This window comes from Terrapene carolina, unplaced genomic scaffold (assembly GCF_002925995.2).
Source record: "Terrapene carolina triunguis isolate 2854851 unplaced genomic scaffold, T_m_triunguis-2.0 Scaffold62, whole genome shotgun sequence".
Classification (NCBI taxonomy): Eukaryota; Metazoa; Chordata; order Testudines; family Emydidae; genus Terrapene; species Terrapene triunguis.
In genome coordinates, this window is record NW_020664413.1 from 6,572,916 (window position 1) to 6,597,588 (window position 24,673).

Sequence of the window (24,673 nt, forward strand, 5' to 3'; positions counted from 1 at the left end):
CTTTTGCGCATTTATTTCAGGTTCCTATAAATCATCAATAATGTTTATTTTCCATTAAAGCACAGCAATTACAACATTGCCACCTTTTTTCCCCGTTGGAACATAAATCACGTTATTTTACAAGTTAATAGACTAGAACCTCAGCTGGTGTAAATTGGCATTGAAGTCAATGGAGCTGCATTGATTTGCACTAAATTAATATCTGGCCCAAAATATTTAACCCTGTGGTTAACAACATTCTGAATGAAAAAATTAGACCTTGAAATATACAGATTGCATATTGGTGGTTGGTTTGATTGGCCTTGGAGTTGAGCTAATATAAGCAGAAAGGGCTGCTAGCTGATGAGGAACAAATAATTAAAATTTAATATGTCTGTTACAGTTTTTCCCATTTGGTCTAATCATTATATAAGCTGACTTGCATGCCTTATATTCAGTACACAAATCCTTCCAGTAAATGCCATTATCACTGTTTAGGAGGGCGGAACGACAGTTGTCATACCACCAGCCTCCTGCATAGTTTAGGGCACAATTATTAGAGACTCTGCTATCTTGATCCTTGTCCAAAGTGGAGAAGTTCATGTTATCATGAATGCCTGACTCATACATAATGGTCAGAGCATCTCCTGCATCACCTGAATAGTCTCTTAACCTCCGAGCATAACCATTTCCCTCACTATCCAGCGCAAAGCTATGGTAATTGGCATACTTTTTTTCACCGTCAGCATTGATAATGACAAATCTTACAGTGAAGGCATTTTGCCTTGTTAAGAGATATATAAATTTATTGCCAAGCCAGTGGTTGCCCTCTAGATTACCAAAGCCTTTCTTATAAGCAGTCCATGAGTGGTCCCAGGATGTTTTTTGACTGACTGTATTTCTCTGCAGGACTGTCCAGCCCCCTCCATCTTGCTCCATTTCACATTAGACCACTATCAAGGAGGAGTTTTGTGGATGGACAACATATAGTCCACTTTGTCTTCTGCCACATAAATAACTTGCCTTGCAGTCTCTTGCCAGATATTCTGGGAAAAAACAAAACAAAGCCTGTTAAGTGGATTGCATCCTGGGAGAGGGTAGGACCTGTTGTTGGTCTCTCTACCAAGGAGGAGACTAAGAAAGGCCAGGAGTTATGATCTTCACCTACTTTTCCCCCGCAGTTTCTGGACTAGAAATCCCTCTATTTTTGGCAGAGACCATGTCACTGGTGTCAACTGAACCTTCTTAAAGAGTCATTAGAGTCATTTCCCATTTGACACATACTAGTCTAGAGCTAAAATTTTCAAAAATGCCCAAGTGACTTATGAGCCTAAGTCTCATTGAAAGTCCATCGAGCATAGGCTCCTAAGAACTTAAATCAAGAAATATAGGTGCCAACAGGACTTTTACAGTAAAAATATAGGCACCAACTGAGTTTAGGCACCTAGAAGGTTAGGCGACTCCTAAACGGGGGCGTTTATGGATTGCGATGGTGCCTAAAACTGGGACGTAGGCACCTAAATCTGGTGTTGAGGTGCCTAACTTCCTTTGTAGATCTGAGCCAGTTTCTGAGTTTGAAAGAGGATGGGGCCTGATCCAAAAGTTATTGAAGTCAGTGGAAAGACTTCTGTTTAGTTCAGTGGGTTTGGGGTTGGACATGTAAGGCCAGATTTTCTAATGTATTTAGACACCTAAATATGCGGGTGGCTACCTGCTGGGATTTTCAAAAGTGCCTAGTGTCCTAACTCCCATCGATTACTAGCTAATATGTTCAGCCAAAACGTGGAGCAGTCCACACAGTATGAAGCCCTGGAGTGTGAAAGCAGAGACGAAGGCAAGGAACTGGGATATTTTGAATGCATCTGTTATGTGACTCACATAAAATCAATAGCAATTGTTACAGTGATGCATGGGAATGCACATATACCATGTTCTTCCTGTAGATGAATGATCACTGGTACATGTATTCATTCTATCATCTTCCTTTCAGAGTGGTCTCCCAAATCACGCCAACCAGAAAGCAAAAGATTAGATGAGTGGGAGTGATGCATATGAAAGTCCAGTCTTTGGATAACACCACGGTAGGATGAAGCCCTTGGTAAAGGGAGTATAAAAGATCTATGCCACTGAAGCCTTGCCATGGACCATCTTATACAGAGCACCTATACAGGATTAAATGCCTCATCTTTCTCCTCAGAACTCTGGTGAAATGGGCTCTATGCCGCTTTGAATAGGCCAAGATAAAGGGGAATTTTGAGGGTAGAGTGAGAAGATGCAATCAAATTCATGCGTATACAAATAGAGTTGAGGGGATCCTCCACTTAGGGGGTAGAGAGGGGTAGCAGCCAGCACTCCAACCCATAGGCTTGCATGTTATGCGGTGCAGAAGGCTTGCACTCCAATCCTGCAAACTGCCCCATATGTGGGGGAGAGAGAGGTGGTGGATAATTTCCCCTCTACCTCATCCCCTCTTCAGCAAGATTACATATAACCTGATCATATGTGGGTTTCCCGAATTTCTCCCCAAATGCACATTACAGAGGGATGCATTTTTATGTGACTTCCCTTCCATAGGCCTTACTCTTTTATTCCTGCTCCATTACTGGTTTATTCCTCCTTTTAGCAATACACAAGCAACCAGCTCTACTGCATGTCCTAAGGTAATGCCTGATTAGAACTGCACACAAGAAGGTATTTGCTGTACACAATAGCAAGTTTCATTGATTCTACAAAGCCCAGGAGCAATGCTACATATTCTTGAGCAATGTCTTCTAGCACCTTATCCATTAACTAGCTAACCTTCGATGAGGCTCCTAATACACATTTATCCCCTCCCTCCTTAACATCTGGCATTAGGAACTGAATTCAAGCTAAAAAAGATACCTCTGCCATGTTCTCTTTATCTTTCCCTCTTTAATGCATGAGATTTCTCTCTTAAAAGTAGCTACAAATGATAGGTTTTTTACTAATATAGTGCATGATTAAACTGCTGCCCAGTGCATAAAGTGCCTGATTGACTATATATCAGAAGATGGTTGGTTTAACTCTGGCCTAGCATGTGATGCTTAGACACAGAGAGGTTAAGTCACTGACAAAGTGGAAAATAGAACCAGAGCATCCTGACTCCATTCCCTTCGTGTAACTCCTAGACCTAGCCCCATCTTTCATGACTCTGCTTTTCTTGGATTGTTTTATCGGGGGGAGGGAGAAGGGCGTTACCTTCATAAACTTGGCTTTTGGGTATATTTAACAGACTATTTTCCTGGCCTGTCAACATGTGCTTGTTGGCAATTTTTGAGAGGAGCTGGTCCCTTGTTAAAGCTTGTTTTGCTTTTTCTGGTTCAGTAAAGGTGACAAGAAAACACAAGCACAGGGCTAGGTAAAGTTTCATCTTTGAAATCTAAAAAGAAAAAATTAGAATACGGTTATAAGGATTAATATATCCTAACATCGTGAACACAATGCCCCCAGTAGCCCCCAGCATCATAAATGTGCATTTTCTGCCATACTCTCTTTTTTGAAATGGTATTTTAGTCTAACAAGTACTAGCACAGTGGAATGCAGTAATGCCATCTCCCATTACCCAGCACAATATAGGGTAATTCCACAGGAAGAGATTCATCCCTGTGCAGAGGGCCAGCAACAGCCCTATGCACCATTTAAATCCCATGTTAAACCCTGTTTTGAGAGTCTAAGGGAGATTTAAATAGTGATGGGCTTCTGTGCAGGGGGGAATTTCATCTAAGGTGAGGAACTGGAAGATATTATGTCATCAACTTAATATATACAGGAATGTTGCAAAGTGCTGGGAAATAAAACAAGATCACCACTCAGAAATTCCCTGCATTTTCCAACCAGTGGTAATGCCTTGGGCTCGGACCTTGAACGCACATATTTACAGGTCAGTGGAATCACTTGTGTGCTTACAGTTACTCGGGTGTTATCCCTTCACGGGAAGCGGCACGGGCCGAGGGATGTGCTGGCCACAACTTCCCGCCGCTCCCATTGGCCTGGAGCGGCGAACCGCGGCCAGTGGGAGCCGCGATCGGCCGAACCTGCGGACACGGCAGGTAAACAAACTGGCCCGGCCTGCCAGGGTGCTTACCCTGGCGAGCCGTGTGCCAGAGGTTGCCGACCCCTGATCTAGGTCAATGAATCAGTAATAATGAACAATTAAGAAATTGATTTTGAAATAATTATTCAATGGGGGGAAATGCCAATACTTGCATGAAGTATTAGCTGCATACTATTATTCAACTATCTACAGAGGCACTGAATAAGGAAAACATTTATTCATAAGAAGTACTTGATTAAGAAATCGCCCAAATTTGCAATGAATTATTTGACCTATTTTAGTAATGTGTGTGCATGACAGTGTAAATTATTCATCTCTTTAAGTTATGGTAGAATGAATTGCTATTAGCTAATAGATATTTCTGTCCTTTGTCATGCAGAATACTATCAAGGCCTTACTTTCAGAAGTGCTGAGCATCCGTAAGTCCGGATGACGTCAGTGAGAGCAGCGGGTACTCAGCACGTCTGTAAATCAGGCCATAGGAGCCACAGGGAACCTAATTAATAGAATCATAGAAACGTAGGGCTAAAGGAGACTCTGAGAGGCTGTCTAATCCAGCCCCCTGCACTGAGGCAAGACTAAGTATATCGACACCATCCCTGACAGGTGTTTGTCTAACCTGTTCTTACTTCATTCACACTTGCCTAAATATGACAAAGGGTAATATAATAAACTGAACTCTTGGATAATTGAGTTCAGTGGAATTATGCCAAGGATGAATTTTTCCTTAAATCTTTTTTTCTGCACATTATAAAACTTTTGTTTAGAATTAATATTATTTTGCTATAAAAGCTCATTAGAAGCTGAATTAGTTGGCACCGCAAATGACAAAAAATACAGATTACTGGATCCAGTGATAAAATATGACAAGGTGTAAAGATTCAGACATATTTCACAAAACAATCTAGAAACTCCACATCAGCAAAAAGATCTCTCCAGTGTCACTACTTCTGCTCAAATGTCATAGATATTTAGGAAGGCAGTGCAAATCAACAAACAGAATAGGAAACGAGAAAAGAGTCTCTCCTTGTGTGGTTACTAATTAAGTTGTCCTTGACAGTGGTACAGAAGTTTGGTTATTTGCAAAGCAATAGGAAATGTTGTGCAGGTTAATGGATTGATAGGAAACAGTTTGTGACAAGTGTTTTGTACCAGAGATTCAAAATGAAGGTTGTTTGGATAGTTGGGGTTCAGTATTAAACAGCATTTTGAACTACAGCAATGCATATACCCTTCAAGTAGCAGACATACCTAACCACACAGTCTTGTTTTCTTTCATTTGGAATAGAAGCATCAGCAATAGGTCTGATTCTTTTTTTTTTTTTTAATCATCATCCTTCTTTCATTCTGTATAAAGCTATTGGTAACCTTCACCCGTCCCCCCAATTCCAGCATAATCTATCATGGTAAACCTCCAGGAAAGCATTTAAGAAGCAGATCTATTTAGAAAGAAAATATGGGTTAGAACTTACTTCACTCCAATTGTCTTCCTAGTGTCGTGGAAAGAATCACCCATGCAGTGATTTTAGTTCACAGACTCAGAGCCTGAGGCCTTTATTGCAATACATACCAAACGCGTTGGGGTGCAGCTCGGAAGCTAGCACCCCGAACAGCAGCACGCAGGCTGCTTTTATTCACTAAAACCACAAGCATGATACAATTAATACGTCATTAGTTAAGAAATTAAGAACCAATCATAAGCTAGGCATATAGTGGACACGAGCTCGGGGGCAAATCACAAGCCGGGTTTTAGGTGAACACGCGCTCATCACGAGCTGGGGTGTTGGGTTGGGGTCACTCTTCCCTCCTCCCCTCGCCCTCTTTCTTAATGTTTCGAGAAGTGGGTGTAATTGGGCATGAGGACATTTGGTGGTTTTCCGCAGGGGTGGGCTTAGCCCTAGCTTGGGTACATTTCTTAAGACTTGGTATATGTCATTTTCCGGGGGATTGTGACAAGGGCTAAGGGGGGCTTTTCAGGAGATGCTTAAAGGGGAACTATTATAGGTTATTTGCAGATAGTTGGAATTGGAGAATTTGCAGATAGCTACAACTGCAAGAGTGATTAGCTCTTTGCAAAAGCAATTTCTTAATGTATTTCATAAACTTGCGGTTATTATATTCTGTGTTTCTTTCCTTCCTTCTTTCCCTCCTCTGTGACTACTTTTGTCTGGGTTTTGGCAGAGAATTGATTTGAGCAGTATTGTTCAGGTTTTTAGGCCTTCTCTACTCTGCACAAAGGTCACCATCATGACAGCCTTCTGTTGGAGGTGTTTTGGGGCCTGTAGGCCCAGAACTTTGGCTATCGGAAAGAAGGCCCCCCTGTTCTGTTCCTCCACACTAGGAACAAGATTATGTGATTTTTACGGTGGATGCTGGAGATAAAGGAAATGAGTTTTGTTTAGCTTATCTGCTATTATTTTATACCAGATAGGCTGGCAAAGCAAATAATTAATTATGTTTGCACAAAGCAATCTTGGAAGCGTGTAGCTTTTATGATGCAGTCACGTTTGAGCAGCTTGCAGATGAACCACTCCTAGTGCAGGAGATGTAATCTGAAGACGTTCCTGGTGCACTGGGAGGTGCACCATAGCCCTATATACCATAAATGATGTTGCCTGAAACAAATGTGTCTGTAAATGAGTCGTACCATCTTGTCAAGTTTGTAAATTGTAGCCCTTCTTAAATCTGGGCTAAATATGAATGGCCAGTCATGACTGCAGTTCATAAGATTGGACTCTGGGGTCCAAATCTTCTGCTGGGGGTGCACTACAAATACAAAACAGCTCCAAAATGAGAAATAGTCAACCTTGGGAGGATCATCTGTGATGGAGGCATAGGGGATTTGGCTAAGGAAAGAATGTGTGGACAGGATTCCCATACACCCAACTTGCATAGTCCCCTTAGCAGTATTAACAGCAGATTTACTTAGGGCAGTCTGGGACCAGACTAGCACAGAGTGGGAGAGTACAAAGGCCATTTATGCATTATCCTTCCTGAGCTGTGCTGTGCACTCCTTAGCCATAGCCAAAGGTCTGAGCCTGCAAAAAACAGAACAGCCCCATTCTTAGGCCCATATTCAACCCTCATTTCTTTACTTTGGTTTAGAGTAAACGTATTTGTCACTATCCATCTTTGGCCTCCCTTTATTTTTTGAGGATCCAGAGTATATTTGGTCTTGTACAGTACAATGGGCTTAGTTACACAAATATCTCCCCAAGGCAACCCTCACTCTCCTGTGCAGAATACTTGGCTTGACCTCTACTTTAGTCCAGGCCTCATGCTGGGCCTCTGATACAAGGCTTCATATCTCAGGCTCTCTCTTTCTATTACACCTTGATATTGTCAAAATCAATTTAAAGCATTCCATTCAAGCATGGAGGGGCTATAGAGGGCCATGTCCACACACAATAGTTCTGCCTTTTTGATATCCCTCTGGGACTAAAGCATTATTATTCCAGGCCCTACCTCACCACTCAAATTTCCTATGGCTTTGCCTCAGAGACACCTTTCTCCGTCCTGTTTACCCTTGCTCCAGATTGCAACCCTTTGCTGTTGGCCTGTTCCTGCAGAAAATTATTACACTCCCCATGCTGGCACAGCTGCTGTGGGTGGCATGTGGAGGGGTAGAACCAAGTCTCTGTCCATTCCCCAACACTCCCCTATCATTTGCTGTAGGGAGAGAGGAGGAGAAAAGTGCACAGTAGCCATCTACTCCTGTGTGCTCAAGGAGTTCCAAGGTCTGGGGTAATCTGCATAGTAATCCGCACAGTGGTGGTATAAACAGGAAGTGTTAACAGCAAAGTTGCACATTGAACTTCAATATGAGATGGTTTGAACATGTGAATTTAAATCTGATAACATGTTTTTGAGTAAATGCATTTACTTCAATGCATGACTGAGCTGTCATTCAACTAAAGGCCCCTGGATATTGGGACTCTTTCACTTTTACCTTTCTCTGCCCTTTGAGCATTTTCTCCTAAAAAGGGAGCTGTGAGAAATACTCAGTTTACATGGGCAAGATGAGATTGTTGAATCATGAGAATTTATTCTTTACTGGGAAAGGCCATTCTTTCTTGTGTATTAAGAGAAAAGCACTTTGTGGCAGAATTACTCACATCACTTTCTACAGACAGGGCCTAATTTAATTATTAAAGCTATTTTTAATCTGTAATCATGTTTAGACTACTCTAGAGCCTATTAACTCTTTACTTGACTAATCCAAAAACCTGATAGTTCTCACTGTAAAAAAAGGTACCTAAAGGTACCATGAAATGGCTATTATATTTCTCAGTCAAGGCTTGATTCTTCTATTGATTTTTCTATTACTTTTATTAGTCCACATGTATGAATTATTAATGATCATGCACTAGATGAATCTGAAAATCTATAATGCTCTTTATTACAAGGCTGACTGCTCTTTCTCAGTGTCCTACTGCCTGAGACACTAAAACTGGGGAAACCATTTTAGTTCTGAGATAATAGCATAGATCTTCGTAGGACTGTCTATTTAAATCTCAACACTTATTCTCCTCCCTGACCGCAACCAGCCTCACACCAATTTAATACTTCTGCATAATTGTAAAGTTCCTGGGACATCTACAGTGTCAGAGCTATGCACCGCTACCAGCTATGTTTTGCACAGAATTCCAAGACCTTTCCTGTTGCTCTGGTTCATGTACGTATCCCAAGCCATAATCAACTTCTGGTTCATGTTACTGTAGATGCAAAATCCCATATTCATGTTGCACATTCAGAACCACTTATCTGTTGCAATCATGTAAGGAACTGATATCCCTCCTAATGGTATTACTGCCAATTGGCATAATCAACGATGACTTGATGGCAGAGAAAACAAAGGAACAGCTACAGTATTAGCAGCAGCAGTTCAGTCATGCTGCTACAGCCACCGCTCTGCTTTCTGAGTAACAGAAGATTTGCCTGGCCACAAGACACTGAGAGAAGCTGGGTTCCCCTCCACCTATAGACCATGCAGCATGTGATGAGGGAAATTGACATCTACTACTTCCCAACATTTTGCTACCCAAGGTCCTGATTTATACTGCAAATACATGCTGTGCATGTATCATAAATGGCATGCTTACTAAGGTTAGGTCTACACTACCACTTATGTCGGTATAACTTATGTCACTCAGGGGTGCAAATAAGGCACCCTCCTGAACGACATAAGTTGCACCGACCTAAGCACCGGTGTGGACAGCGATAGCTACTGCTGCTCACTGGGGTGGATTAATTAAGCTGATGGGAGAGCTTTCTCCCATTGGCTTAGAGCGGCTACACAAGAGAGTTTAGACGCAGCTGCATTGGTGCAGCTGCGCCATGGTAAGCTCTCTAATGTAGCCATAGCCTAAGAGAAACATATATACACTATGTGCTTTTCATATTGACCTAATGATCAGCTTACTGCTGGGATGAGGGAGAGATCTGTTTGTGTTGTGCCTACCACTGCAGCAGGAGACACTGATGATAATAGTTGCCTTGGACTAGACTCCATTTTTCTACGGCTCATATTCAGAATATATGTTTTTCTCTGATTCCAGCAGAGGGCGTGTGTGTAAAAAAAAAAAAAAAAAGATTCTCAAAAAGAAATACTGAATTTGCCAGCAAAGCTCTTACAAGCTAGCAGAGTTTTTCAGCAGTGTAGAAAGTAATCATTCTTGACACCCAAGTACTAGATTTGAAATAGGGAAATGGGCAATAGTCATTGTCAAGCCTTGAAGCAGATTCCACCTGCCACAGCTCCCTGAACATGGCAAATATGCAGGGAAAGGAGGTTAACTGTTGTACAGGGGATGGAAATGAAATAAGAGTAACTTTATCCATTGAGAGCATAGCCTGATATACTGCTCGGGTAAGAGCCAGAGCTAGGAAATTAAACTTTCTTTTGTTCCTTCTGGTTTTCTTTGGATCATTTTGTCCAGTCCTGCTACTGATTTACTGAGATTCTGTTGGAGAGTGTTAAGGGTGAAACTTTCTTTATGTTCCCACATTCAAAAACAAAAATAATACAGTTCACAAGAAAGCTGGTATCTGGGTATGTCAGATCTGTGAATGTGCTCCCAGAACTCGTAACCGCCAGTATCTGGAAGCCTGCTCTTGTTATGCGTATCCAGAATCTATCCAAACTTCCTGAGTCTGCAGCAGTTAGCTGAAAGCCTTGAGAATGAGCACTCTGGAGTGAGACCTACCGTCATTCCTGCTTCTAGTTAAGTATATACGACAGATTCTCAACCATGATCCATTTATACACAAAGCTGCTCCTATTGCCGGATTCATCTTCATACCAATAAGATTTCAAAATGCAAACTTGGTCCAGATATTTAGTAAAATGGCTGCTGCTATGTGGTGATAACCTTTTACATATGGACTGTCTTCCCCATGCAGCCTCCAGCCACCATCACAGACCCTTTTTTCTTTTCCCAATCTCTGTGGCTTTCTCTGCTGCCTACAATGATGCCTAAGATCTCTTCCCTAGGTAGCAGTAGGAGGGGACAAGTAGGAATATCAGGGTTCAGGAAGGGCCATGGGAGGGAATTGTGGCCAGTGGGAGCATGAAACAAAGGACACTGAGGATCTGGGGAATTCCTTAAGGGTGCTGCAATGCATGAGAGGGAAAGAACAGGATGGAAAATTTTTTCAGGGATTTGGGTGGACAGTTGGAAGGAGCTTCAGGAGGGAGGAGGAAAGGAATCAGGGAGCAGTATCCAGATCCATATATCTAGAATCTGGTGGATACTGATGGATAACCAAGCTCTGATCAATCTAAAAACAATGTTCAGGCTGGAAATCCTGCCAGAAGGACAGTTGCAAGCACAGGAGTGGCATGAAAGAAGGTGTGAAGAGAGGAGTAGGAGAAGGATACAATAGGAACGGTGAGGGGGGAAGTCTAGGCAAAGTAAAGGGAGATTGTGAGATTGTTGCCACAGAAAAATGTGTGTAATTTTACTGTAACATACTGTACAGAAAATAAAAATAGGAAGAAATTGCTCAGATTTTATTTCACAGTATAAAGCTTTGTGGGGTCTAGATGACACCCCTTTTCCCCATACCCATTACCTAATAGGGATGTCACTCATCCAGATTTTTCTGGGATTATCCTTACTTTGAATGGGCAACTAGGCATCCTGAAATCATGATCTGATGGTTGCTAAAGAAGCTTGAAATATCTTTAGGTGCCAACAAAAAAGTCATCACAGAGCAATGCTACACTCTGCTGCTCCACTGCAACATGATGATATGTAGTTATGATACCATGTGATTATCACATGCAAGAAAATTAGCTAATGCTAAAAACCTCATGACATTCTAGAAAGAGCTAAAGAAATCACGCTGAAAAAGGACCACTTCTTTCTTTCAGTAACCCATATGAAGTTGATCACATGGATATTCTTTTCAAGTCCAGGAAGCCACTTTTCTAATGTTTACAACTGGCGATGCTTTCTTTTTTTGTAGTTGTCGATGAGGAGGAGGGAGGAGGCTGTGAATGTATTGCTTTTGGAACCTTTCTGCCATGGAGTTAATGGCAGCAAAATATCTAGGGTCCCTCTTAACAAATAAATAAAATGGCTTGAGCCCCCACCCAGAAACCTGGGAAAACTAAATAGGCCCTCTATGAGTGCCCTTTATGGCAGAATTTCCCTACTTGCAGGCACTCTGAGGCTGTGTATAAACAAGAAAATCTATTAGGGAAAAGGGAACACAGTCAAACTTTGGAAAAGACAGCAACAGAATAAATATGCCCGTATAGATATGCTCCTTTCCCATAACTTTGGTAGTAGTCCATCTAACTTCCTTTTCATCCAGCAGTGAGAAGGTCTCTTGGCCACACCACCTCACCCATCCACCAAACCCCACTCAGAGTTTGGATTAATAAGTAGCAGTCTTATTACCGGAGCTGCCAGTGTCCCCTTTTCAACTGGGCGTTCCGGTCAAAAACCAGACTCCTGGCAACCTTATGCTGAGACTGCCAAAAAAGGTGCCAATTAGTGCCAGTTTTGGTGGGGTTTTTATGTGAAGTGGAGACCTGTCCACTGGGAACAAGACTAAATCCCCAAACTCATTCACATAGGCCACTGAACAGCCATCAGACCGTAACATCTTTCAGTCAGTATTGACCTGGGATGAAGTTGAACAAGTCAGCTAGAGATTAAGGACTCTGTAAGCCATTTACCATTCCCCTGAGGCATCTCATCCCCTAGCAGTTTCCCGATTTTCAAGGACCATAATGAAGCAAATTCCATTTGAAACATTCCTTTTTGTTAGGCTGCACAGAGAATTATGACACACTCGAATTCACTGTTTTTTCTTGGTTTTGCATGTAAAGAGGTTACTGACCAAAATAAATACATTGGAGAATGGATTATTTTTAAAAACTATCTTTTGAATGTGTAATCGACCATAAAATATTTAGCTGAACTTTCTTTTTAAATTAAGCTGCTAGTAGTTCTGAGCCTGCTGCTTTTTCTACTGACCCTGCAAAACTCTCCTGTGCCGGCTGCCCGTGGCTTTCTGCCAAAATGAACACTCTGTCCTGAAACACTGGGTTGGGAAAGGCCATGGCTCAGGGCAATGCAGGAGCTCATCACTGGCTAAGCTGGCTGAACTTTAGCACAGCTACTAGGCGGAAAGAAAGGGTTTTTTCCCCAGTACTGCGACCCACGTTTTTGCCAAGCTAACGTGAGGATGGACATTAGTGAGACTGGTCAGTAGGAAGTCAGGGCCCATGACAATTTATTAACATCTTGGGCCAGATCCACAGCTGGTGTAAATCATAGTTCCACAGAAATCAACAAAGCTGGGCCAATTTACACCAGCTGAGGATGAGGCCCCTAATCAGTAAACTGATGCATTTTCACTCATCTAATGCTCCATTTAACTTTAACAGAACATTGTTTTCTATTCAAGCTGGTGTCCTAAATTGTGTCCACATGGGCAGAAGAGGAGGCACATCAAGGATATTATATTTTAACCAAGATACATTTAAATTTCACCAAATTATATTTGTTGTTGTTTCTTAAGACATTAAAAATATGCTGTAATATACTGTATGTGGACTACACTTCCATGTAGCATTACAAATGACAGATTGTGCATAAGAAAGAGGGGACCTCTATGAATGTGGCCTAAGAAAGGACCCTGAAGACTTTACTCGGGCAAAATCACCACTGGATTTTGGTTTGTTTTGCCTCAGTAAGGACCCCAAGACAGGCCTAATTTATTTATCATATGAGCTTGTCATACAAGCAAGCATGTGCAGAAATGTTTGGTCTACCCTGTATTAGCTGAGAGGTAATATGATCCTATTCTGTTTTGCTTTAGTGTATTGCACAATGCAAAATATTTACAAGCTAAAAAGCTCTAGCAGATGCCCTGAGACTTCCCAAACTGAGAGTGTCAAAGGCTTGCACAACATCAGAGAAAATAATGTTGGACTATAATATTATTTTAAGGGTAACCATGCATTGTAAGCTTCATGGAATTTATCATTTAATGTACAGCTTCTCCAGTTAGTCATGCATGATTTGCTTCCTAAGATGAAATGTACAGGACAAATGAATGAGTAGCCCATTCTACTGAGAAATATTCTGTTCTGTAAGTTTCAGATAGTGCAAAATGTTCTCAATAAACTATTTCATATGTTTGGGTGATTATAAAATATGACTCCACCTGAACAATATCAATAGTATGAAATCTAAGGGCCTGGTTTTTCTCTCATTCACACTGCTGTAAATCAGAGGTAACTGATGAAGACAGTGGAGTTACAGCAGTGTGAGAGATATCAAGATCAGATCTTCACTATACAGTGATATAAAGAAGCCAAGTTTATAATCACTATTCATTTTAAACACTTTATTTTGCTATAACTTTTCAAACATGTTATTTGGCTCAATAAATGTTTGATGGTCTCAGTGTAGCATCTAGTGGAGAGAGGGTAAATCACAAAACAAAACCACTATGAGCACAAATAGCACGTAGATGGGTGCCTTTATTATTACATATTATAGGGATGAGAACATGAAATGCTACAGTGTGCAGAATATTCACGTCCCTAAATCTTTCAGCAAAAACTCAGAGGGTTACTCCGTAGTGGCTGCAGTTAGCTGTGTACAATGAGGTGCTTGTAATCCTGGAAGAGTAGGATGATAAATCTGGCCAAGATCCAGCTCAAGTGTGGCTCCATGTCTGATGCACACAAATACGCTGGAGGCAAATTGTCCCTTGAAAACTCCCCTCCCCCTCGTTTTAATTCTGATCTCTCTCCCACAGCTTTCACAAGTGTTTCCATCTTGGCTTAAAGTCAGCTTTGCTTTCCATCCCTTTTCTGCTGAATACTGTTTTCATTCTATCTGCAGAACCAGGGCTACTGACCTGCAAAGGGACAAATTCTGCCTGACTTCTACCCTGTACAAACCCTTTAATATCAGTGTTAATGCAGTGATGGGTGCATTGGAAATACCTAGACAGGATTTGGCTCAGTATGTGTTTGGCTAGGGACTAATCTTGACTTCCTTGCCCATCTAAACCTCCCACAGGAGTTAATAGAAGTTTTGGGTGTGCAATAAATGCATGAGTGGGCTTTTACTGCACACCTTGTGGCTTTAATCCAGAATTAAAATACTTATTTTTGAGTCCTATCAAGTCCCGGCAGGTCCTAAAAAAATGTAGTAATCAGTGCAGTTACTTAAAGCTACAAATTGTCCATAAAGCCAGGGCCAAATTTCAAAGTCCAAATTTAAAGTCATATTTTATAACATCCCTCTTCTTTTTTTCTGAACAGCGTTAATATTTATTGGACATAAATTAAAGGATAAAGTCTGTAGCAAAAATGCAAGAGGAACTTGGCATCATTTTTAATAATTAAGAAACTAATGAAGTTGTTTAAAGTATACAATGATTTTTTTGCAAAAATTATTTTCTTTATCTTTGATTGGGTGGTTTTTAATACATAATATCCCTGCCGTTTTTCAGTGTCTGAACTGGAAAAGCACAATCCCTGAATCCCATCATGTCCATAAGACTAGAATGTGCCTTTAGGTACCATGCTCAGCAAGGATCATGCATACAATGCATCATTCCAGGAGTAGCACTAGAAAGTGCTGTGACTCAGTGACGGTCTTCTGAGGCACAATTCCCTCCCTTCTTCTCCCTTGTTCAAGGGGGATTTGTGTTTTGCAAATTACAGCGCTGCCCAGATTGACTAACTGAATTGTCTGACTCATTGGTGGGGGCAGAGCCAAGAGGCTATTCATTCCTTATTCCTCCTTACTCACTCTGTGCCCACCTGCCCTGAGCAGTACAGCACATACTTACTTCTGTGCCCCGAGACCCAACATCCAAGTAACCAGGAGTGTAATGCAGGAGTGTAAGGGCAGGGATTCTTACTTCCCTGAGTGGATACATAGTTCATCACAATCTAGCCCATTGTAATTTACTTGTTTAAATGGTTTTCCTATCTAGTTGTCAGCTAGCAACTATCTGTGGGCTCCGGTTAATGATTCTGCAATATAAGCCGGCAGGAATAATGATAACCTTCTCTATATTTTAAGTACTTCGGAAATGGCAGCAAACATCACCACGTAACTACACTACATCAGTGTGATGAAAGTAGAATGGTGATACATGTACTTCACCTTTTCATTTTGCAAAACACAAGTGACTACAGTAGCAAAGCTCTAGTTGTTTGCCTGCTTATCTAGAGGGGAATTTGTTTATGCATGTTCTTAATTAGCCCAACGATACTTTAGTGATCTCATTATTGTCAATGCCAAGAATTCAAAAAACTAGGAGCCAGGAGCCTAAAGATCATGAGATTGGTTTAAAGACTATGAGATTTAAAATAAATAAATGAATTGCATTTTTATTTCCCCTCTGGTTTTTGACCATTTAGAGATCACATTTTCAAGCTTTTCTCTAGAGCCATGAGGATTAGAAAATAACTTTTTTAAGAAAATGAAAGCTAAGATTGTCATATAATAAAATAATTCCAGATTAGAAACTGGGTCTTTAAAAATGATGAAATATCATGAGACTTGTAATAAAAAATGGGAACTGGAAACACTGCACTCTGGTTATAAGATGATATGTGTCTACATCAGAAAAATACTCCACTAGAATTGGCACTAATGGGCATTCTTGTTGCTGGCATCACAAGAGAGGTGAAGAATTGAATGACCTTGGAGAGTGAACTACCCTCTGACCTTCATGGGTGGTCCCTCCATGGTCATGCTGAAATGCCAGTTAGCAGGGCAATGTGAGGGAACTCATCTTGTATCTATTCTGTGGAGAAAGAATGGACTCCAGTCTCCAGGGCTATCTGTCACCTTTCATTGGCTTCTGTGTTTGGTGACTCCTTCCCATCTAAGGGAGAGGCCATTGTTATTCCTGCGGTGGAGTCTTCTTTTAGGGTTTGACCCATAGCACAGAGGTCAAGTAGACTGACACTTTTATTCGTTTCTGTGTCTCTGTGGTTCCTCTTCCTCTTGTGAGATGGTGGCCATTGCTGTTTCTGTACCGAGGCCTCAGCCCTTCCACAAAAGTTGCCTGGTACCTTTCACTAGTACTAAATTTTTAGAATATATATTTGTAAACTAAAAACAAACAACTGTTTTTGCAGCCTGTGGTTGTTAACACCATTTTCACTCAGCAATAAAATGCAGAGGACCGAATATGCTGTAAATCCTGACACCTTAATTTCTTCTGAGCTGGTCCATTTCTTTACAATATGGCTGTTCTAGGAAATTTTACTGGATGTAAAGTAAAAACCCTAAAAATTAAATAAGCCATTCTATTAATTGAAAATTTAGAACAATTTGTACTGTTCCTGGAAGAACTTAACTGGTCAAAATACCTCTTGCTGATTTTAATTACCTTGCGGTGAAACCCAAATGTAGGCGGTTCAGGAAATAGTTTGCAAACATGTTTTGTTTAGCTAAGTTGCTGCTGTGCAGGTTTTTGTCTTTTTCTCCGTAAAGGTCAGTTTTGGCTGGATTTGGTACTATACATGCAAGATAATTTAATACACAGTAAAACCAAGCTACCAGTCACTAAACTAACAGGTTTTTTTTCTCCCTATAGTTACTGTCTTACAAAAGTCGGTTTATTTCTGGGAGATACATAAAAATGCAACAGAGAAAAAAATCCTATGAGCGGAGTTACATTTCTCAGTGTGTTTTGCTGGTGGGGGGGAAAAAAGCTTTCAGTTGGTGCTAGCTGTTGGCAAACAATGTAGACCGCAAAACCTCAGCTGTGAAACTGCAGAGCTGGTGGGAGGTGACATCTGGTCTTCTCTTCTCTGTGTTTCAAATGAATGAGTATTGGCTTCTGTGCAAACTTTTACAAAATGCCTGCAGAGGGGCCAAAGATGCCAAGAACTACAAATTTTTAAAATCCCAAACAACAATATGGGAGGGGACCTGTCTCATCTTTTATTTTATACATTTGGTGTTTTGATCAGGCTTCTCAATTTTTGATTTGAAACCAAAGTGTAATAGGTAACTGCACAAATGTACATACATGACATGAAAATCAGTCACCATTCTGAATGGTTTCATTTCAGATTGGGGAAACAACAAAAGTCAAGTCTGCATGAGAGAGCACAGTGTGTGGGCCTCATGTACACGAGCTGCAGCCACTTTGAGAACAACACAGCCACTGTCTCTGCTCACAGGCAGAGTTCTTATAAATGTAAAGGTGCAGTACAAAGAACAAAGGGATCATAGAATATAGCTACCAGTGCATATACCATATAAACCTTACGAGAGTTATTGGTATATAATTATTACCTTATAATGAGAACATTTAACACAACATCTACTTCTTATTTTCCAAAGTAATTCCTGGAAAATTTAGCCAATCATCATTGATGTATATAGTGTAAAAGTTTTATTGGCTATATGCATTTAAAAAACAAACAAAAGGAATATGGAATCTTCATTTGTTATTAATTTCAATATGCTCGTTGGAATATTTTAGTGTCTGTGAGTGGCAATAGCAACATATCAAAAGCAGAATAAAACTAATGCCTTGAAAATTGGGCCTATCAGGACTATTTTTTTTATTGAACTCTTTCTCCCCTTCCCAAAATTCAACAAATTTTGTGGCAAATAAACAGCAACAATCAGAAACCTCCAATGGTGATTCCTAGCTGGACTGGTTAATGCAGGAACTAGACAAGGAAAAGACCGCATGTCTTTCTAAAGGATGTACTATAGCTCAAACCAAAGTTATGGGCTTGATGCACAAATTACTGGGTGAGGTTCTTTGGCCTGTTGCATGCAGGTCAGACTAGATTATCACAGTAGTCCCTTCTGGCCTTAAAATATATGAATTTATGAAAGCAGTTTAGCTAAAATAGGAACATTACGGTTTTTGACCCAAAACTCAAACTAAAACTTTCTTTAAGGTTCAAAATATTTTAGTTAACTTTTTATTGGGATTTCTCATTTTTTCCCCAACAGGTTCTGGTTGTGATTGGAAGCAGAATGGCTGAAATAGTGAGATAAATTATTCTCAGTTTTTTCTGTAGCAGCCAGAAATATAAAGTAACAAATATCCCACAGGACAGCAATGTCTTCATGAGATTTCCAGCTACAATTTGCACATGAAAAAAGCTCAATGATTGATATATTGGATATTGAATAGCTATTCGTGCCTCAGTTTGCCCATAAAGAAAAATGGGGATGATAATAATAGCTTACATTTGTAAAGCACATTAAGATCTTTGCTTAAAAATTCTATATGTATAATATGACAGTGTTTTACTATTGTTTTGTAAGGAACAGGACACAGTGGGTAATGGATGGAGGTGGTTAGGGTTTTTAATTTTTTATCACATTTTTCATCCATAGGAAGATCATAGAAGAGTAGATGGAAAAGAGCCATTAGATCATGAAGTCCATCCCCCTGCAGGGGCAGCATATGGGTCCTGTTACAACAAAGCATTTACATGTGTGCTTAACCTTAAGCACATACTTAAGTCCATTTATATTTAGCACTAAAGCATGTGCTTGCATCCTATTGATTTCAATGAGATTTAAGCATATGGAATTATAGAAATGTAGGAGTAGAAGAAGGGACCTTGATAGGTCATCTAGTCGAGTCCCCTGCACTGAGGCAGAACTAAATATTTTCCAGACCGTCCCTGACAGGTGTTTGTTTAACCTGTTCTTACAAACCTCCAATGACAGAGATTCCACAACTTCCCTGGGATATTTGTTGTAGTGCTTATCCAACCTTACAATTAGCAAGTTTTTCCCAATGTCTAACCTTGCTGCAATTTAAGCTCATGACTTCTTGTCCTGTCCTCAGTGGACGAGGAGAACAATGTATCACCCACCTCTTCATAACAATCTTTTACGTACTTGAAGACTGTTATCATGTCCCCCGTCAGTCTTCTCTTCTCCAGACTAAACAAACCCAATTTTTTCAACATTTCCTCATAAAGTCATGTTTTTAGACCTTTAATCATTTTTGTTGTTCTTGTCTGGACCTTCTCTAATTTGTCCACATCTTTCCTGAAGTTTGGCCCCCAGAACTAGACAGAGTACTCCAGTTCAGGCCTTATCAATGCTGATGAGTAAAGTGGAAAAAATTACTTCTCTTGTCTTGCTTACAACACTCCTGCTAATACATCCCAGAATGATATTCACTTTGTTTGCAACAGTATTACACTGATGACTTATATTTCATTTGTGATCTTCTATAACCCACAGATCCTTTTCTGCAGTACTCCTTCCTAGACCATCATTTCACATTTTGTATTTGTGCAATTGATTATTCCCTTCTAAGTGTAGTAGTTTGCATTTGTCCTTATTGAATTTAATCCTATTTATTTCAGACTATTTCTCTAGTTTGTCAAGATTATTTTGAATTCTAATCCTATCCTCTAAAGCGCTTACAACCCCTCCCAGGTTGGTATCATCCACAAACTTTAAAAGTGTGTTCTCCATGCCTTTATCCAAAGCATTTGTGAAGATATTGAATAAAACCAACCCCAGGACAGATCCCTGTGGGACCCCACTTGATATGCCTTCCAGCTTGACTGTGAACCATTGATAACTACTTGCTGAGTACAGTTTCCAGACCAGTTGTGCATTCACCTTATAGTAGGTTTGTCTATATTGCCCTATTTTGTTTATGAGTAGTCACGTAAGACAGTATCAAAAGCCTTACTAAAGTTGAGATGTATCACATCTACTGCTTCCTCGCTATCCACAAGGCTTGTTGTCCTGACAAAGAAGGATATTAGATTGATTTGACATTTGATCTTGACAAATTCACGTTGAGTGTTACTTATCACTTTCAAGTATCAGGGGGTAGCCGTGTTAGTGTGTATCCACAAAAACAACAAAGAGTCCGGTGGAACCTTAAAGACTAACAGATTTATTTGGGCATAAGCTTTCGTGGGTAAAAACCCTCACTTCTTCAGATGCATGGAATGGACTTATCACCTTATTACCTTTTAGGTGCTTACAAATTAATTGATTATTTGCTCCATTATCTTTCTGGGTAGGCAATGTAGGAGCTTGCAAGATGTTTCAATGAGACATGTAAAATCTCATTCACAATTGTTTTTTTCATTCACTAATTTAAATGATAACCACTTGCATGGCAGGCCTTGCATGAATAATATCGTTATTGACACAAACACATGCAAATAAATCTATTAAGTCAAAGAGGGTCTTTTATATATTTCTAGATTTAGACAAAACCTGTGAGATTAGTATGACAGATATGGCAATTTCCCGCAATGTCTTTGGGAGATCTTACTGTATTAAGTTTATGACCACTGTGGGACAGGGATTGTACGTAATTCCACTAGGGAGGGTGATAGTAGCTCCTCTAGAAACTAAGAACAGTGGGTGTAATTAGGCAAATTCACTGAGGTTGTAACACCTCCGGAGAAGTACCACTACCTGGAGATGCTCTGATATGCTAGTTCAAACTGGATTCTTCAGAGACCAACAGACAAAGAAAGGACTTTTGGATAAATAGCCTGAGTTTCAACTGACTCAGGGCCTTATTTCTGATCCAGCAAATGGATAGGACCTTCTGTCCCAGGGGATGCCCCAATCCTTAGGGAAGGGTTGTAAGGCGGGAGAGATAGCTCAGTGGTTTGAGCATTGGTCTGCTAAACCCAGGGTTGTGAGTTCAAACCTTGATGGGGCCATTTAGGGAACTGGGATAAAAATCTGTCTGGGGATTGGTCCTGCTTTGAGCAGGAAATTGGACTAGATGACCTCCTGAGGTCCCTTCCAACCCTGATATTCTAAGGACTGACACCTTCCAGAGCCCCTCACTAGCATTGAGGTGACCTCTGATAAGTTTCTTAGCATGCATGTAGGTTCTTTTACTGTTTTTAATATATTTTCTTTGTAATGCTTTCACCTTAAAAATAAATGTGTTTCCTTATAAAGAGTTGTGTGGTAACTAGGGACTGCTGGCAGTTACAGCTGTGCAAACCCTCCAAAGAGAAAGCATACCGGAGATGCTGGCCTGTTTAGGCAGTCTGGCTTGCTGGGGATATCACAGTATAGGCTGTGCAGGAAGGAGAGAGACACAGGTCTCCACCCAAGACAGATGACAGCCGAGGAGCCAGAAGCCTAGGGTGGGTGCCCTTGGTGAACCATGAGGAGGAATACAGTGCAGTTGCCCTGACCTATGACAGTTAGGTTCTGGGAAATGGTTAAAGATACATACATTTTCCAAGCAGTGCACTGAGATATACAGTTTCATGATTCTCAATAACAGCAATGGAAACTGTGCAGCTAAATTTCCACTCACTGCTTTGAAAATTAAGCCCCTGAAATAACTTTGGAGAAGGGGGCTTTGCCCACCTAATGCAGGCAAGCAGCAACACAGGAACTTGTTGGTGAATTACAAAGCCATGCTACTGAAGCAGAGTTAAGCAAGCTGGAGGCAATTTTCACATAATACTTCATGGATCACAATACTACACGAATCAACATGTTTTGTTTCTGGTATCTATAATAATAAAAATAAATAAAGATACGGATATTTATCTGCAACTTAATTTTTATAGTCTTTTATTAGTAAATGTCATTCTACTTGAAAAGATGAACCTTATGGTAGATACTGAGGGAGTGTTGGTAAGAGACAACACTGAAGCAAAAGATTTATTCACATTATATAGGAATATTATTCATAGGCTATAGGAGTGTTAACCAGACTTTTATGGTAATGATCCTTAACTAAACACGTAACCTTCTTTGGTTTGTATCTTCCTCACTTTGTGCAGCACAGTTATTTACATTCAAACTGAGCCAGTTGTTTTTACTTCCAAACCAGGGAGGCTCAAGAAGGACATTGATTTCCTAGTGTACTGCTGGTAGCTTCCCTCAGTCTCCAAAAAATAAAAACAAAAAATCAACAATCATTGTGACAAATTCTGCCCACACTTAAACCCCTTTGAAGCCAAGCAAGCTGAATTTGTCCCACTAACTTTAAAATGGGGCTGATCAGAGGAATCCTCTGTACCCTTTCACTTTGTTCTTATTTTGATTTACAGAGGCTCTATTCATGGTAAAGCTGACAGGACAGAAACTCCCATGCACTCTATGTACCTTGTTTTTAAACCTCTTATTATACACAGTTCTTCCTTGATCTATTTTATTTTGGAGTTTTCTGAATTAACACCTTTAGCTCATCATCTATGGCTCCATCCTGCTCTCTTTTCCATGGCCTCATGAAGAGATGTCATCCTTGAAAACACACTCATTTTATTTTAATCTAGTCCAATAAAAAGAATCTCTTATTTCCTCTGGTTTCCACCCCACCCTTCTTCTTCTTACTTATAGGACTAACATGCTTAGCACTTCTACACAACCTTTTGACTCAGACTAAGTGACCTACCTACCTGGGACAAAAATCTTCTTTCTCCTTTATCTACGGTAATTATTAATGTTTCCGTTCAAGTATTCTCAGATTTTAATAGAGTGATTCTCTTATCAGCTCTCCCAACACTTTGCTTTCCATTCACATAACATCTCTGTGGCAATTACACCAATTCCCTACATGAGAGAGAAAAGTATTTAATGTATTTTTTTAAACTGACATTAAATGTAGTTTAGCAGCTGAAAACAAGGAAGAGGAGCCAGGGCCGGCTCTAACTTTTTTGCCGCCCCAGGCAAAAAGGAAGAGTGCCACGCCGCCATAACACACACCCCCCAGTGCCGCGCCACCAACCCCCCCCCCGAGCGCCACGCCGGGCCACCAAAACCCCCGCCCTCCCCCCCCAGCGCTGCGCCGCCCAAACCTTCCCCCCCCAGCGCTGCGCCGGGCCGCCCAAATCCCCGGAGCACCACGTCGCTCAACCCCGTGCCCCAGCGCTGTGCTGGGCCGCCAAAACTCCCGCCCTCCCGGAGCACCGGGCTGGGTCGGGCCGCCCAAACCCCCGCCCCCCGCGCCGCGCCGGGCTGCCCAAACCCCCGAGCACCGCGGAGCACCACGCCGGGCCGGGCCGGCCAAACCCCCCAAGCACCGCGCTGGGCCGGGCTGCCCAAACCCCCGCCCCAGCGCCGCGCCGCTGAAACACCACCGCGCTAGCTTACAATTTCTGTCACAAAATTAATAATATAGTTATAGTAATATCAGATGATTTGGGTGTGAGTTCTCTATCACTCTGTTTAAAATAATAATTTTATAATATTTGCTAAGCACTGACATCATGCTTGGCACATTGAGACACAAAATAAAGATTGACATAGCAATTTAAAAGACAAACTTTGAAGCCTGAATATTGTACATGTAATTGGACTAAAAAGCATTCTGTGCAATTTCAGGGTGAAGAAATTCATTATGCTCTGGGAAAGAGGACACTATAGAAACTAGTTACAAACTGCAATTGAATATTCCTTTATCAGTATACAGAGGATAACGAGTGCCCAGAGTTTGAGGCTGAGAGTAGCTGCAAAAGTGCAGAATTCAGGAACTGGAAGTTCCTAAACAGAATATGTCTACAAAGGGAACTAAGGAAATGCTCAGAAAGCTAGAAATTAGTACAGAATAGACTGTGTTGTGTCCTGATTTGGTTACAGGACTTTGAGCTAATCTTTTCCCGAAGCTTGTGTTAAGCCGTTTGATAGGCGCACACAACATGGTTCATTGCAAGACTACATAGCTTGATCTGAAACTTTGTAACCTTATCTGATGACTTGTAATTTCAATTATTAAAATTAAAGTTTAAGATACAGAATTGCTAATGGATTTTTGTTTTTAGTAACAAAGTCCATTGATAAGTTACAGAACATGAACTTTGAAATCTCTGCTGACAGGGGCTATGAAGGTGCCCGGGGACTGCCTATTACCTCAGTTGCCCTTTCTCATAGCCAAAACTTTAAAAAGTCAATCTCCCAACCTCACAAACAATACACCTTTGCTCCCAGAAGAACATCACAAAGAGCAAGTGAATTCTCCAGGTGCTGAAATCCTCCCAGTTCCATGTGGGGCAGGTACCCCAGAGGAAGGTGGGTTTATATAAAGGAAGGGTGCCAGTCCCTGATATAGTTGTGGAGATACTATATGTAGAATGTTATATAATATACTAAAAGATAGCTGCTTAAAACTTGGTAAAGAGCCAGTCAG

At 40.8% G+C, this 24,673-nt stretch overlaps 1 pseudogene; it reads right to left on the reverse strand.

Moving 5' to 3' along the window:
* Window positions 1-357: 357 nt before the first annotated feature.
* On the reverse strand, window positions 358-10,266 carry LOC113405997 (annotated as a pseudogene).
* Between the last annotated feature and the right edge of the window lie 14,407 nt (window positions 10,267-24,673).